The 13,636-nt window shown below is 40.4% G+C and overlaps 1 pseudogene; it reads left to right on the top strand.

Moving 5' to 3' along the window:
* Positions 1–11,591: 11,591 nt before the first annotated feature.
* Positions 11,592–12,462, top strand: LOC119002811 (mitochondrial transcription rescue factor 1-like; annotated as a pseudogene).
* Positions 12,463–13,636: the final 1,174 nt, after the last annotated feature.

Genomic DNA, 13,636 nt, shown 5'->3' with positions numbered 1-13,636 from the left:
CCTTTATTTTAGTTCTCATTGGGCTGCTTAAAATTTGCCCACACACAAGGGATTCAGTGGTCAAACAGATACTTGGGGTTGGTTTCTACACAGACCCTGGGGCTCCTCTTCTCTGACTCTCCTCACTTTTCAATGGCTTTAATTGTTCTACACTCCTTCCTCCACTTCTTCAGTCTAGAAACACTGTGGGTTTTTCTATCAGAGTTTTAGCCTCCTTTCTGGACTCTTCCAAATATGGCCTGGCCTATAAGCTATTAAAAAAAAAAGGTTGTTTGGTTTGGGCAGATTTCTTCTTCCATGTGTTTACTCTCTCCCAAGTTTGCCTGCTTCATTTCAATCACTAATGTCTTCAGGGATTTATTTTTGTATTCTGTCCAGAGTTCATAGCTGTTATCTGAGGGAGGGAAGGATTGGTGTAGAACAGTGATTTTCAACCTTTTTCAGCTTGTGGTACACATAAACTAATTATAAAATTCTGTGGCACAGCACAGAATTTTCTAATTAGCAAAACATGTATTTTTTTGCTGATCTGACAAAAATAGATATAATTTTGATTCATTCACGCAAGATGGCTTTTGTTGTGTTGGTTGTTGTCATTTTTGAAAAAATTTCACAATCTAAGCAAAAAGAGGTCAGTGCTCCTAAATAGTAAGGTGTTGCATGTTTTAAAGTCTTGTGGAACACTGGGTGTCATGACATATCAGTTGAAAATCACTAGTCTAGACTATTGCTTGGCTATCATAGAAGCACAATTTCATCATTGTTTAAATTTGTTTTCAATCTGAAAACAAATTTAAATTTGTTTTCAATCTGAAAACAAATTTAAACAATGACAGATAAATATAGAGAATACATTTCAGGCCATATTAGTGCCATGGATCGTGGCAAATGCTTTTTGAAGTAAATTCTTTTTTAAAATATATTTATCTTTAGAGGGGAAGGGAAGGAGAAAAAGGAGAGAAATATCAATGTATGGTTGCCTTTCATGTGTCCCCGGCTGGGAACCAGCCTGCAACCCAGGCATGTGCTCTGACTGGGAATCAAACCACGATCCTTTGGTTTGCAGGCTCGTGCTCAATCCACTGAGCTACACCAGCCACGGTTGAAGTAAATTCTTTACTTGGTCTTTTATTTTTAGAAACTAGCAAACTCTTGCCACCCTCCCACACTTAGGTAATATGTAGAAAACATTTCTGAATCCTCTCCACTGTGACTGCCTAGGTGAGGTTACAGCTGATGTGTCTTGGAGTGTTTTAATATTACTTGGACTTTCCTTTAAGACTGTGACTTCATACAGGGTCCAGGAGAAGTAAGGCTCGCTTGAGTGTGGTTGGTAGGGTACATGAATGTCTCACATGAGATGGACAGCAATTTGAACATTTCACCTAAAATGTCATACGGTGTGCTTGATTGTGATATTGTTATGCTGCAGAATTACATGCTTATGATTTTGTAATAAAAGATTTTGTAATAAAAAGGGCACTATTTGTGTCAGACCCTGTATAACTATAACTGTTTGTTAATAATGCTGTTTATCCCTCTCCACGTGGGGGTCTTCAAGAGGGGTCTTCAAGAGGGATCTTGCCTTAATTATCTCAATGCTCCATAAGTTACCAGCTCAATAATTGCTGATGTTTATTGAGTCTTTATTTATTTTTTAGTAGCTCCATTTTTTTTTAAGATTTATTTAATTTTAGGCAGATGGGAAGGGAGGGAGAGGAAAAAGAGAGAAACAACAATGTGTGACTGCCTCTCATGCGCCCCTCACTGGGGACCTGGCCCATAACCGAGGCATCAAACCCATGACCTTTTGGTTCACAGGCTGGTACCCAACCCACTGAGCTTCACGAAACTGGGCTCTTGAGTCTTTAACAAATGGCAAGCATGTGCTAAGAGTTTTGATCTTCTCATTTATTCCTTGCCACATGCTTTAATGAGAATATTGAGCTATGTTATCCCTATTTTAAAAGATAAGTAAACAAGAATTCCAATATGGTCACAGAATAGGTGGAAGCTACACTCACCTGCTCCCAGTGCCAAACCGGACTTCAAATATATTATAGAGCAATCAACCTGAATAACCAACTGAAAGCTAGCTGAACTGAAATATTATAACCAAGTAGTTACAGAAGAAGCTACATAGAGACTGGTAGGAAGGGCAGAGACATAGAAAGGTCTGGCCCCCACACCTATGTGCAGTAGTTGCGAAGCTAGAGGGACGTCGGGGCTCCCAAACTCCCTCCCCCAAGAGTGTGGGGTCTCAATGCCATGCAGGGATTCCCAGCTCAGAGCAAGAGGCAGGAAGAGGGACCCGAATAGCATCTGGTGGTGAAAATCAGTGAGGATTCAGTCCACCTGAGAGAAGAGAGCCTGCTAGAGACCCAGATGCCACCTTCCCAGAGTGGAGCCCTCGTATTGTGACAGTACCAGTCAGGGGAGTGCATTGCCTGGCCCTCATCTGGTGCTATCACTCTGCTGTGCTTGCGTCTTGCACAGGGGTCTGCTGACTACACCCTGCAGGGACCTTTTGAGTGGTCTTTTTCTGGAAAAGCACTTGGTGAAGACTCGGACAGTGGCTGAACTGTGTAGGTTTGGAAAGGGGACCATTCTTCCCCAATTACAGCAAGAGCCAGCAGCCTCTCACCCGTTGAATCACTTAGCCTGCCCTACCACTCTGTGGCCTGCCCTTCTGAGTTCAGTCATGCAGAGAGAATCAGAGTGCCATACAGAACTGGGACTTTCAGGGTGCTGTGTCCAAGGGAAAGTTTTGTCCGGGGACCAGAGAGGTGAGTGCTTCATTGTGTGGCTACATTATTGGGCAGGGGGTCACTTTTTCTCCCCTGCAAGTTCAGCCCATGATAAGCCTGGGAGAGGAAGAAGTGCCTGCCCCCTCCTACAGGCTTGTTGGCACCACCCCCAACAAAGGACTGCTTGGATCTTCACCCCCAAGTCCCAGTGGCCCCACCCTGCTGAGATCAGTCCTGAGCTGAGGAAGGGAAGGCTACATGGAGCTGGGACATTCAGAGTGTGTCTCCTTTGGCGGCTATTGTTGGGGGCCAGGACAAAGAGTTTGGTAATCTCCTCAGGGATCAACTGACACCTCCCCCAGTGAGAGACTCTTAACTGTAACCACCCTCCCAGTGCCAGTGGCTCTGCCCTGCTGAGTTGCTCCTATGGGGGGCGATGGCTGGCTGCACCCTACCTAAACCTGTGATTCATTCCTCCTGGGGGAGCTAGAGTTAGAGACTGAGTGGTTTAGCTCTGGAGTAAGGGCCACTTTCCCCTTACTAAGTGCCTGACCACACGACCCTCAAGTAGGAGACTCACTAGTCCCATCCTCCTGACCTTGGTCACCTCACCAAGCCAGCTAACAACCTGTGGAAGGGTCTGTGGGTCTATGGGTCTGTGGCTGACTCTGCAGTCTTTCCTCAGCAGGCTCTGGAGAAATACCAGGCAACCTCAGGGGGAGGTGGAGTAGCTGACAGGTGGAGGCAGACCTCAGGGAGACTTGGACCTTTTGTAGGTCTGCCTCCAGCTCTAAGTTGGAAGAAGCTGATTCTTGTACACAGACTGGCCCCTCCCAAGCACAACCAGGCCCAGTAGATGAAGGTATACACAGTGAAGAGCATGGTAGCTCCCGACAGGTAGCACAAGGCTGGGGACACACAACATCTGACATTGTTCAGCACCTGAACCCTGCCCAAGTGGACCTAGAACCAAATCAGTCAGTGGTGGCCTTCATACCATAGCAGACCTTGACCCAACTAGCCACATAAGCAGCATATCCAAAGGGGATTCTGTCAGGAACTATACCTGCTGGGAATAATTCCACCTCTCGGGTATTTATTCGAGAGGGGCAGCCCCTGCATAGCAACTTTTACACAGTGATCAAGGTTTATCCTTATAGCCAGACAGCCTGACGTGTTAACTCCACCCACAAGAGGGCCAACAGAATTCAAGACTAAACTACAACAGAAGGGTGCATAAAATGCACAAAAACCTTTCCTGGAGTACTTAGCTCAGGTGATACAGAAAATTGTGCCACTGGGCCCAACAAGATACCTATATCACAAAGCCATCGTAACAAGTTTGAGAGTCAAAGCAGATCACCCTAACACACAGAGACAAAATGGGGAGACAAAGAAATATGCTCCAAATTAAAGAACAAAAGAAGTCACCAGAAAAAGAATTAAATGAAATACAAGCAACCAAAATACCAAATGCAGAGTTTAAAACAATAATTATAAGGATGCTCAAGGACATTAGGGGAAGACTGAATGGTCTTAGTGACACCTTAAAGAGACAGTAAGCATTAAAGATGGCATAGAAACAATAAAAAGAACCAATCAGAAATGAGGAATATAATATCTGAAATGAAGAATACACTAGAAAGGATCAAAGGCAGGTTAAATGAAGCAGGGGATCAAATCAACGATTTAGAGAACAAGATAACAGTAAGTACCCAAGCAAAGCATCAAAAAGAAAAGAGAATTTTAAAAATGAGGAAAGTCTAAGCAACCTCTGGGACAACATTAAGCATAATAACATCCATGTCATAGGGGTATCAGATGGAGAAGAGGGTGAACAAGGCATACAGAACCTGTCTGAAGAACTAATGGGTGAAAATCCCCTAACTGCTGAAGCAAAATGTCATACAAGTTCAGGAAGAACAGAGAGTCCCAATCAAGGTGAACCCAAAGAGACCCAACAAAGACACATCATAATTAAAATGCTAAAGGTTAAAGGCAAAGAGAGAATCTTAAAGGCAGCAATTAGCTACTTACAAAGGAGCTCCCTTAAGACTGTCATCTGATTTCTCAACAAAAACACTTCAAGTCAGAAGGGAATGGCATGAAATATTCAAAGCAACGAAAAGCAAGGACCTACAGCCAAGACTACTCTGTCCAGTAAGGCTATTATTTAAAATTGAAGGCAAAATAAAAAGCTTTCCAGACCAAACAAAACAAAACAAAACCCCAAACTCCCAAACCCACAACAAACTAAAGGAGTTCATTACCATGAAACCAGTATTGCAAGAAGTGTTAAGTGTCTACATTAAGTAGAAGAAAAACAGAAATAGAGACAGAAAGGAACATAGGTATAAAGAATACAATGGCAATAAATAAGTACCTATCAATAATAACCTTAAATGTAAATGTTTTAAATGCATCAGTCAAAAGACATAGGGTAGCTGAATGGTGGAGAAAACATGACCCACATACATGCTGCCTCAAAGAGACCAACTTTAGAACAAAAGACTCACACAGGCTAAAAGTGAAGGAATGGAAAAAAATATTTCATGCAAATGGAAACAAACAAAAAAGTTGGGGAAGCAATACTTATATCAGAAAACAATAGACCAGCCCTGGCTGGTGTGGCTCAGTGGATTGAGCACTGACCTGCAGACTGAGGGGCTGCAGGTTCAGTTCCTGATGATGGTACATGGCTGGATTGTGGGCTGGGTCCCCAGCTGGGGATGTGCAAGGGGCAATGAATCATTGTTTCTCTTGTACATCATGTTTCTCTCCCTTTCTTTCTCCCTCCTCCCCCCTCTAAAAATAAGTAAATAATCTTAAAAAATAGAAAACAATAGACTTCAAAACAAGAGCCATAACAAGAGACAATGAGAGTCACTATATAATACTAGGGAGATCAACCCAACAAGAGGATATAACTGTTGTAAGCATATATGCAACCAATACAGGAGCACCTAAATATGTAAAGAAACTCTTGGTGGACATTAGGAGAGATTGACAACAATATAGTTATAATGGAGGATTTTAACCCCCACTGACATCATTAGATAGATCTTCCAGACAAAAATTTAACAAGGCAGCAGCAGCCTTAAACCACAAACTGGATCAAATGAATTTAATTGCTATTTAGAGAACACTTCATTCAAAAATAACAAAATATACATTCCTCTCAAGTGCACACAGAATATTCTCAAAGACAGATCATGTCTTTGAGAATAGAACACAAAATAAATTTTACTAGATTCAAGAACATTGAAATTATATCAAGCATCTTCTCTTACCACCATGGTATGAAACTAGAAACCAACTATAATTTTTTAAAAAACCTGAAAATCATTCAAACACTTGGAGGCTAAATAATATATTATTAAACAATGAATGTGTTCATAATGAGATCGAAGAAGAAATCAAAAGTTACCTGGAAACAAAAATAAATAAATAAGCACACAATCCATAATATATGGGATGCAAACTCATCAAGAAAAAAAGAGAGGACCCAAATAAATAAAATCAGAAATGAAAGAGAAGTTAACAACTGACATCACAGAAATATAAAGTATTGTAAGAAATTACTATAAACAACTATATACCAACAAGTTGGACAACTTGGGCAAAATGAATACATTTCTAGAAACATAAAATCTTCTAAATCTGAATCAGGAAGAATCAGAGAACCTGAATAGACAGATTACAACTAATGAAATTGAAGCAATAATCAAAAAATTCCCACCAGACAAAAGTCCTGCACTGGAAGGCTTCACAGGTGAATTTTTCCAAACATTCAAAGAAAAACTAACACCTCTCCTTCTCAAACTATGCCAAAAAAATCCAAGAGGAGGGAAGACTCCCAAGCTCTTTTTATTGGGGCAAGCATTATTCTTTTTTCTCCTTTTTAAAAAAAAATTATTTATTTATATTCAGAGGGGAAGGGAAGGAGAGAGGGAGAGAAACATCAATATGTGGTTGCCTCTGGTGCACCCCCTGCTGGGAACTGGCCTGCAACCCAGGCATGTGCCCTGACTGGGAATCAAACCGCGATCATGTGATTCACAGGCCCGTGCTCAATCCACTGAGCTATGCCAGCCAGGGCCGCGGCCAGCATTATTCTAATACCAAAACCAGATAAAGACACAACAAAGAAACACAATAATAGGCCAATATTCCAAATGAACATCGATACTAACATCATCCACAAAATATTAGCAAACCAGATGCAGCAGTACATTAAAAAGATCATACACCATGACCAAGTGTGATGCAAGGGATGCAAGGTTGATATAATATTTGTAAATCAATAAATGTGAGACATCACATAAACAAAATAAAGGATAAAAGTCACATGACCACATCAATGGGTACAGAAAAATCATTTGATAAAATCAAGCAACCATTTACGATTAAAAACTCAGCAAAGTGGGAATAGAGGAACATACCTCAATGTAATAAAGGCCATATCTGACAAACCCACAGCCAACATCATACTCAATGAGCGAAAACTACAAACATTTCTATTAAGAACAGAACAAGACAGGTATGTCTGCTTTCACCTTTCTTATTCAACATAGTACTGGAAGTCCTAGCCATAGCAATCAGAGAAGAAAAAGAAATAAAAAGGCATCCAAATTGGAAAGGAGGTGATAAAACTATCATCATTCACTGATGGCATGATACTATATATATAGAAAACCCTAAAGACTCCACCAAAAAGTACTAGATCTAACAAATGAATTTGGGAAAATACCATGATATAAAATTAATATTCAGAAATCAGAAGCATTTTATACACCTTTAATGATCAGAAAGCAAAATTAAGAAAACAATCCCATTTACTATTGCAACAATAATATATAAGGTACTCAGGAATAAATTTAACCAACAAGGTAAAAGACCTGTACTTGGAAAATTATAGGAAACTGAAGAAAGAAATTTTGGTTGATACAAAGAACTTGAAGCATATACTATGTTCATGGGTTGGAAGAATCAACATCATTAAAATGTCCATACTACTCAAAGTAATGTATAGATTCAATGCAATTCCTACTAAAATACCAATGGCATTTCACAAATACCAATGGCATATTTCCCAAGTCTGTAACAAATATTCCAAAAATGTATATGGAACCAAACACTTGGCAAATAGACCCCGAATAGATTCAGCAAAAGAATATCAAAGTTGAAGGCCACAGAATTCCTGATATCAAACTTTACTACAAGGCCATAGTATTTAAAAGAACCTGATTCTGACATAAGAACAGGTACATATATCAATGGAAAATAACAGGGAGCCCAGAAATAAACTCATGCCTTAATGGTCAATTAATTATTGACAAAGGAGGCAAGGGTATACAACCGAGTAAAGTCAGTCACCTGAACAAATGGTGTTGGGAAAACTGGACTAGTACATGCAAAAAAAAAAAAGAAAGAAAGAAACCAGACCACCAACTTACACTGTACACAAGAATAAACTCAAAATGTATAAAACACTTAAATGAATGTCACAAAACCATAAAATCCTAGAAAAAAACATAGGCAGTAAAGTCTCAGAAATCTCTCATAGCAATATTTTTGCCAGTATATCTCCTCAGGCAATAGAAAGAAAGGAAAAAATATATCAGATTACATCAAACTAAAAAGGTTCCACACAGCAAAAGAAATCATCATCCAAATGAAAAGTGAACCCAGTGAATAGGAGCAGGGTTCATTTCCAAAATACAATATATAAAGAACTTGTACAACTCAGCACTAGGAAGACAATCCAATTAAGAAATTGGCAAATGACCTGAATAGACAATTCTTCAAATAAGACATACAGATGGCCAATAGACCTGAATAGATAATTCTTCAAAGAAGACATACAGATGACCAATAGACATAAGATGGTCAACATCACTAATCACCACAGAGATGCAAATTAAAACCATAATGAGATATCAGCTCACATCTGTCAGAATGGCTATTATCAATAAATCAACAAACAACAAATGTCGCTGAAGATGTGGAGAAAAGGGAACCCTCATGCACTGTTGGTGGGAACACAGATGGGTATAGCCACTGTGGAAAACAGTATGGAAGACTTCCACCAAGATGGAGGCATAGGTGGAAACACTGTGCCTTCTCCCACAACCAAGTTTGAATACAACAAAGGTTTAGTAAACAAAGACACAGCCAAAGAACAGAAAATTGAACTAAACAGAAGTCTAACCACAAGGAACCATTCAACTGGGACGGGTAAGAGGGGCGGAGCCAGCGGCGGAGCAGGGTTGGGCAGGAAAGATCCCCAGACCCAGGCGTGCAAGCAGCTGGGGTAGCAGCGTGGACCCAGTGAGGGTGTGGGGCAGGCTGACCTCGGTCACACATTCGTGCACAGATAAACCAGCAGAGCGAGCAATGAGACGGACCACGCAGGCCCCAGCGGGCGAACCCATTGGCAGAGGGCTGACTGTGGTCGCACATTCGCAAGCAGTGGGATGGAATGCCCGGGCCCTGGCGACGGTGGCAGTTGGGTGGCGGCGGCGGCAGCGGCAGCAGCAGCAGCGAGAGGTGGCAGACGAGACCGCCATTGCTTTCCTTTGACCCCGCCCCCGTGTACAGCGTCACAACCCAGCAACTGAGTTGCCCTGCTCTGGTGAACACCTCGGGCTCCGCTCCTCATATGTAACAGGCACAAACAGTCCAAAAATATGGCTCAAGAAGAACTCAAAGCCCCAGAGCTGATAACTCTAAGCGAAAAAGAAATAGCCAACCTCTCAGATGCACATTTCAAAATACTGGTGATCAGGATGCTTAAAGAACTGGTTGATTATAGTCACAAATTAGAGGAAAATATGAAGGCTAAACTAATTGAAATGAAGGGAAATGCACAGGAAACCAATAATGATGAAAGAAAACTGGGACTCAAATCAATGGAATGGACCAGAAGGAAGAATGAAACATCCAACCAAACTAAAAAGAATGAAGAAACAAGAATTGGAAAAAATGAGGAGAGGCTTAAGAACCTCCAGGACATCTTTCAAAGTTCCAACATCCGAATTATAGGGGTACCAGAAGGGGAAGAGGAAGAGCAACAAGTGGAAAAGTTATTTGAATAATAATAGAGGAGAACTTCCCCAATCTGGCAAAGGAAATAGACTTCCAGGAAGTCCAGGAAGCTCAGAGAGTCCCAAAGAAGGTGGACCCAAGGAGGAACACACCAAGGCACATCATAGTTACATTAGCTAAGATTAAAATGAAGGAAAGAATCCTAGAAGGAGCAAGAGATAAGGGGACAGTCACCCACAAAGGACTTCCCATCAGACTGTCAGCGGATTTCTCAAAAGAGACCTTACAGGCAAGAATGGGCTGGAAAGAAGTATTCCAAGTCATGAAATCCGAAGACCTACATCCAAGATTGCTCTGTCCAGCAAAGATTTCATTTAGAATGGAAGGGCAGATAAAGTGCTTCTCAGATAAGGTCAAGTTCAAGGAGTTCATCATCACCAAGCCCTTATTATATGAAATGTTAAAGGAACTTATTTAAGAAAAAGAAGGTGAAAAATATGAACAGTGAAAGGACAGCAAACTCACAGTTATTAACAACCACACCTAAAACAAAAGCAAACCGATCAGGACAGCTAGATCAGGAATGGAACCATAGAAATGAAGAATACATGGAGGGTTAGCAACAGGGGAGTGGGAGAAGAAGAAGGGGGGAGAAGGTACAGAAAATAGCATAGACAGTAGGTAGAAAATAGATAGGGGGCAAGAATAGTGGGGGAAATATAGAATCTAAAGAACTTGAGACATGTGGTCATAAACTAAAGGTGGGGAATGGTGGGGAAGTGGGTGTGCAGGGTAGAGGGGAATGAAGGGGGAATAGAACAACTATAATGGTATAATCAATAAAATATATTTTTTAAAAAGAAAACGATATGGAGTTTGCTGAAAAAATTAAAAACAGAATTCCTGTGCCGGCTGCTGTGGCTCAGTGGACTGAGTGCTGATTTGGGTACCACATGGTTGCCAGTTTGATTCCCAGTCAGGGCACATGCCTGGGTTGTGGTCCAGGTCCCCAGTAGGGGATGCACATTAATGTTTCCCACTCTCTTTCCCTTCCCTTTTCTCTAAAATAAATCAATCTTTAAAAAAATGAAACTCCCTTTTGACCCAGTGATCTCACCTCTGTGAATATATCTGAAGCATCCAGAAATACTAATCCAAAAGAATATATCCACCTGTATGTTCATTGCAGAATTATTTACAACAGCTAAGATGTGGAAACAGCCCAAGCACCCATCAGCAGATGAATGGATAACAAAGCTGTGGTACATTTACACAACAGAATATTACTCGGCCATTAAAAAAAAAAGAAGGAAATCTTACTATCTTACCTTTTGTGACATCATGGATGGACTTGGAGATTATTATGCTGAGTGAAATAAGTCAGTCAGAGAAAGCCAAATACCATATGATCTCAATTATATGTGGAATCTGATAAAGAAAATATACTGACAAAGTAGAAACAGAGGCCTGGATGCATGGAAAAGATTGACAGCTGTCAAAGGGAAGGGCCAGAGGACTGGTTGAAAGAAGGTGACAGGATTAATCAAAGACATACACATATATATGCACATACATACATATAGTGTTTTTCATAAATGTAAGTAAAATACTTTATTTTTCTGCAATTTGTTTTATTCATTTATGTCTTATAGACTTTCCATATTAGTACTTACAGATCTTTCCCTTTTTAAAAAACTGCAGGCGTCCTGCCAGTGCCTGTGAAATAGGGACTCAGAGAGTATGTCAGCACCTCTGTGTGCTTCTGCCGGATCTTCCCATGAGTCTGCAGGTCCTGCTCTGGACAGTTCAGCTTCAGAATGCCCCGGGGCTAAAAGGTCTTGGGAGCCTCTAGGGCTGACACTGTCTGCCCAGGGCTCTGGCACCTACTGCTGTCTCCCAATACAGGCTGGGAGCTTGAGGATGCAGTGTCTAGTTTCCCTTGACCTTGAGGACCCAGGAAGGTTATATGCACCATGGCTATGACTAGTGTCAGATTGCCCACCAGTATTCTAGGAAAACCAGGTGCCCAGATTGGACTCTGAGAAGCGCTATGAAGGATACCTTGACACAAACTCTGTGCTTCCTGGATTTGATACTTATATATATTTTTTAGTTCCAAATTAAATGCACCAAATTGTAAAAACACTTTTCCATAACATATTCTTACTGGGACTCACAGGGCTTTCAATATATCCAGAATATATTTCCCCATAAGACTCAAAAGTAACATAGCCTCTAAAAATATCCACTGATTTTAACCTGCAGCAAAACTAGTTAACATTGTGATCAGTATAGGTGAGTAGCATCACATGGCCTCCAAGTTTTCTCAGGTATTTTGGGCCTTGCCTTCCCCAAGAAGTGAAAAGATAGTGCAGTCTTTTCGGTAAGATGTTATCCTGAAGACAGACATAGATGTTAGAAGAAATGAAATGGAAGGTGCATTCTACAAAAGTGAGCTCAGGTTGGATGGGACAAAATTGTGAAAAGCAGAATGGTGAAAGAGGGCAATACATTAAGTCTTCTAACTGGAGAAAATAAAGACACAGAAACAGAGATAGTGATGCAAATTTTCCTGAAAAAGATGTTTGAAGACTGAAAGTGAAAAACAAGAGTGCTCTTACAATGGTGGAAAAAGTTAAAATGGCCTAAAAAGAGTGTGATTAAATAAATGGATTGTTTTTTTAACAATAAAGTTGTTTTCTAATGGTGGGGAAAAGAGCTAGCTCAAAAAGCAGGCATTTTTATTAAGATAAAGTTCTCTTATGTAAAAAAAAAACTACACAGAATTCCCTAGAATGTCTATTCCATAGTTCATTCAACCATTCTTCCATTAAAGGCCATTTAAGGCATTTTCAACACCCTCCCCCCACCCTGGGCTCAAACGCTGTACTGAACAGCTTTGTCAATGCCTTTTTTGGAAACTGCTTCTGAAGGATACATTCTGTTTTAATTTACCTGTGTGTATGGCTATTAGGATCACAGACCATTTTAAATTATTTATAACAAGTAGAACACACAGGAATTCTTCCATTGTTAAATGACACATGTTATTTATTATAGATATTAGGGGACTGAATTCTAAGTACACATTCTTGAAACCAAATCATATCTGTAAGCCCAGTGGTATTAGAATATTCCTTAAAATATTTATAGAGGTGAATCACATATAATTTGAAATTCATGACTTAGAGACTATTTGTGATGTCACTTTTTAGTAAACTGATATTCCTTTCTATAATCTATCCATAGGGCACCTACTTAACCATTATTTTATTGAGAATGATCTTAAAAGTTTGTTTGGGTTAATTAATTCAACAGGTAATTTTAAGAACCTTCATGTACCTAGTACTACCCTGGACACTGGGGGATATAGAACTAAATAAAAAACAAAAATCATTACCCACATGGGGAGTTTTTATGCTACAGAAAGAGTAAATAAGAAAAAAATAAACAAGTAAATAAATTCTCTTGAGGAAAAAAAAGGCAGGGTAAGGGGATGGAGAATTTTGGTGCGGTGGTTATACTTTTCAGTAGGGTGGCAAGGGAAGGCCTCACTTCCAAAGAAGTATCTGATAGTCCCTGAAGGAGGTTAGGCAGCATAAGCTATGGAGTAGCAGGTTGGAATACATCCTTCGTAGCAGCGACCAAGGCCCAGGCAAGTGTCCTTGGCAATTTCTTCAAAGAAAGATTTATTCTAGTCCTCAGCCCATTAAACCCTGCAGCTTTAATTGAAATGCCATTATTCTCTTTTTTCTTTTTTTTTTTTTTTTAACTTGTGATAGCTTTGGACTGGCCTGGACAGAAATTTCCGCTTTCTCGACTTGTCCAGGAATGCAGCAAAG

Source organism: Sturnira hondurensis, unplaced genomic scaffold (genome assembly GCF_014824575.4).
Source record: "Sturnira hondurensis isolate 20B ecotype Veracruz unplaced genomic scaffold, ASM1482457v3 Scaffold0018097, whole genome shotgun sequence".
Taxonomy (NCBI): Eukaryota; Metazoa; Chordata; class Mammalia; order Chiroptera; family Phyllostomidae; genus Sturnira; species Sturnira hondurensis.
The sequence above is the reverse complement of the archived record's forward strand: the minus strand, read 5'-3'. Positions and strand labels throughout refer to the sequence as shown.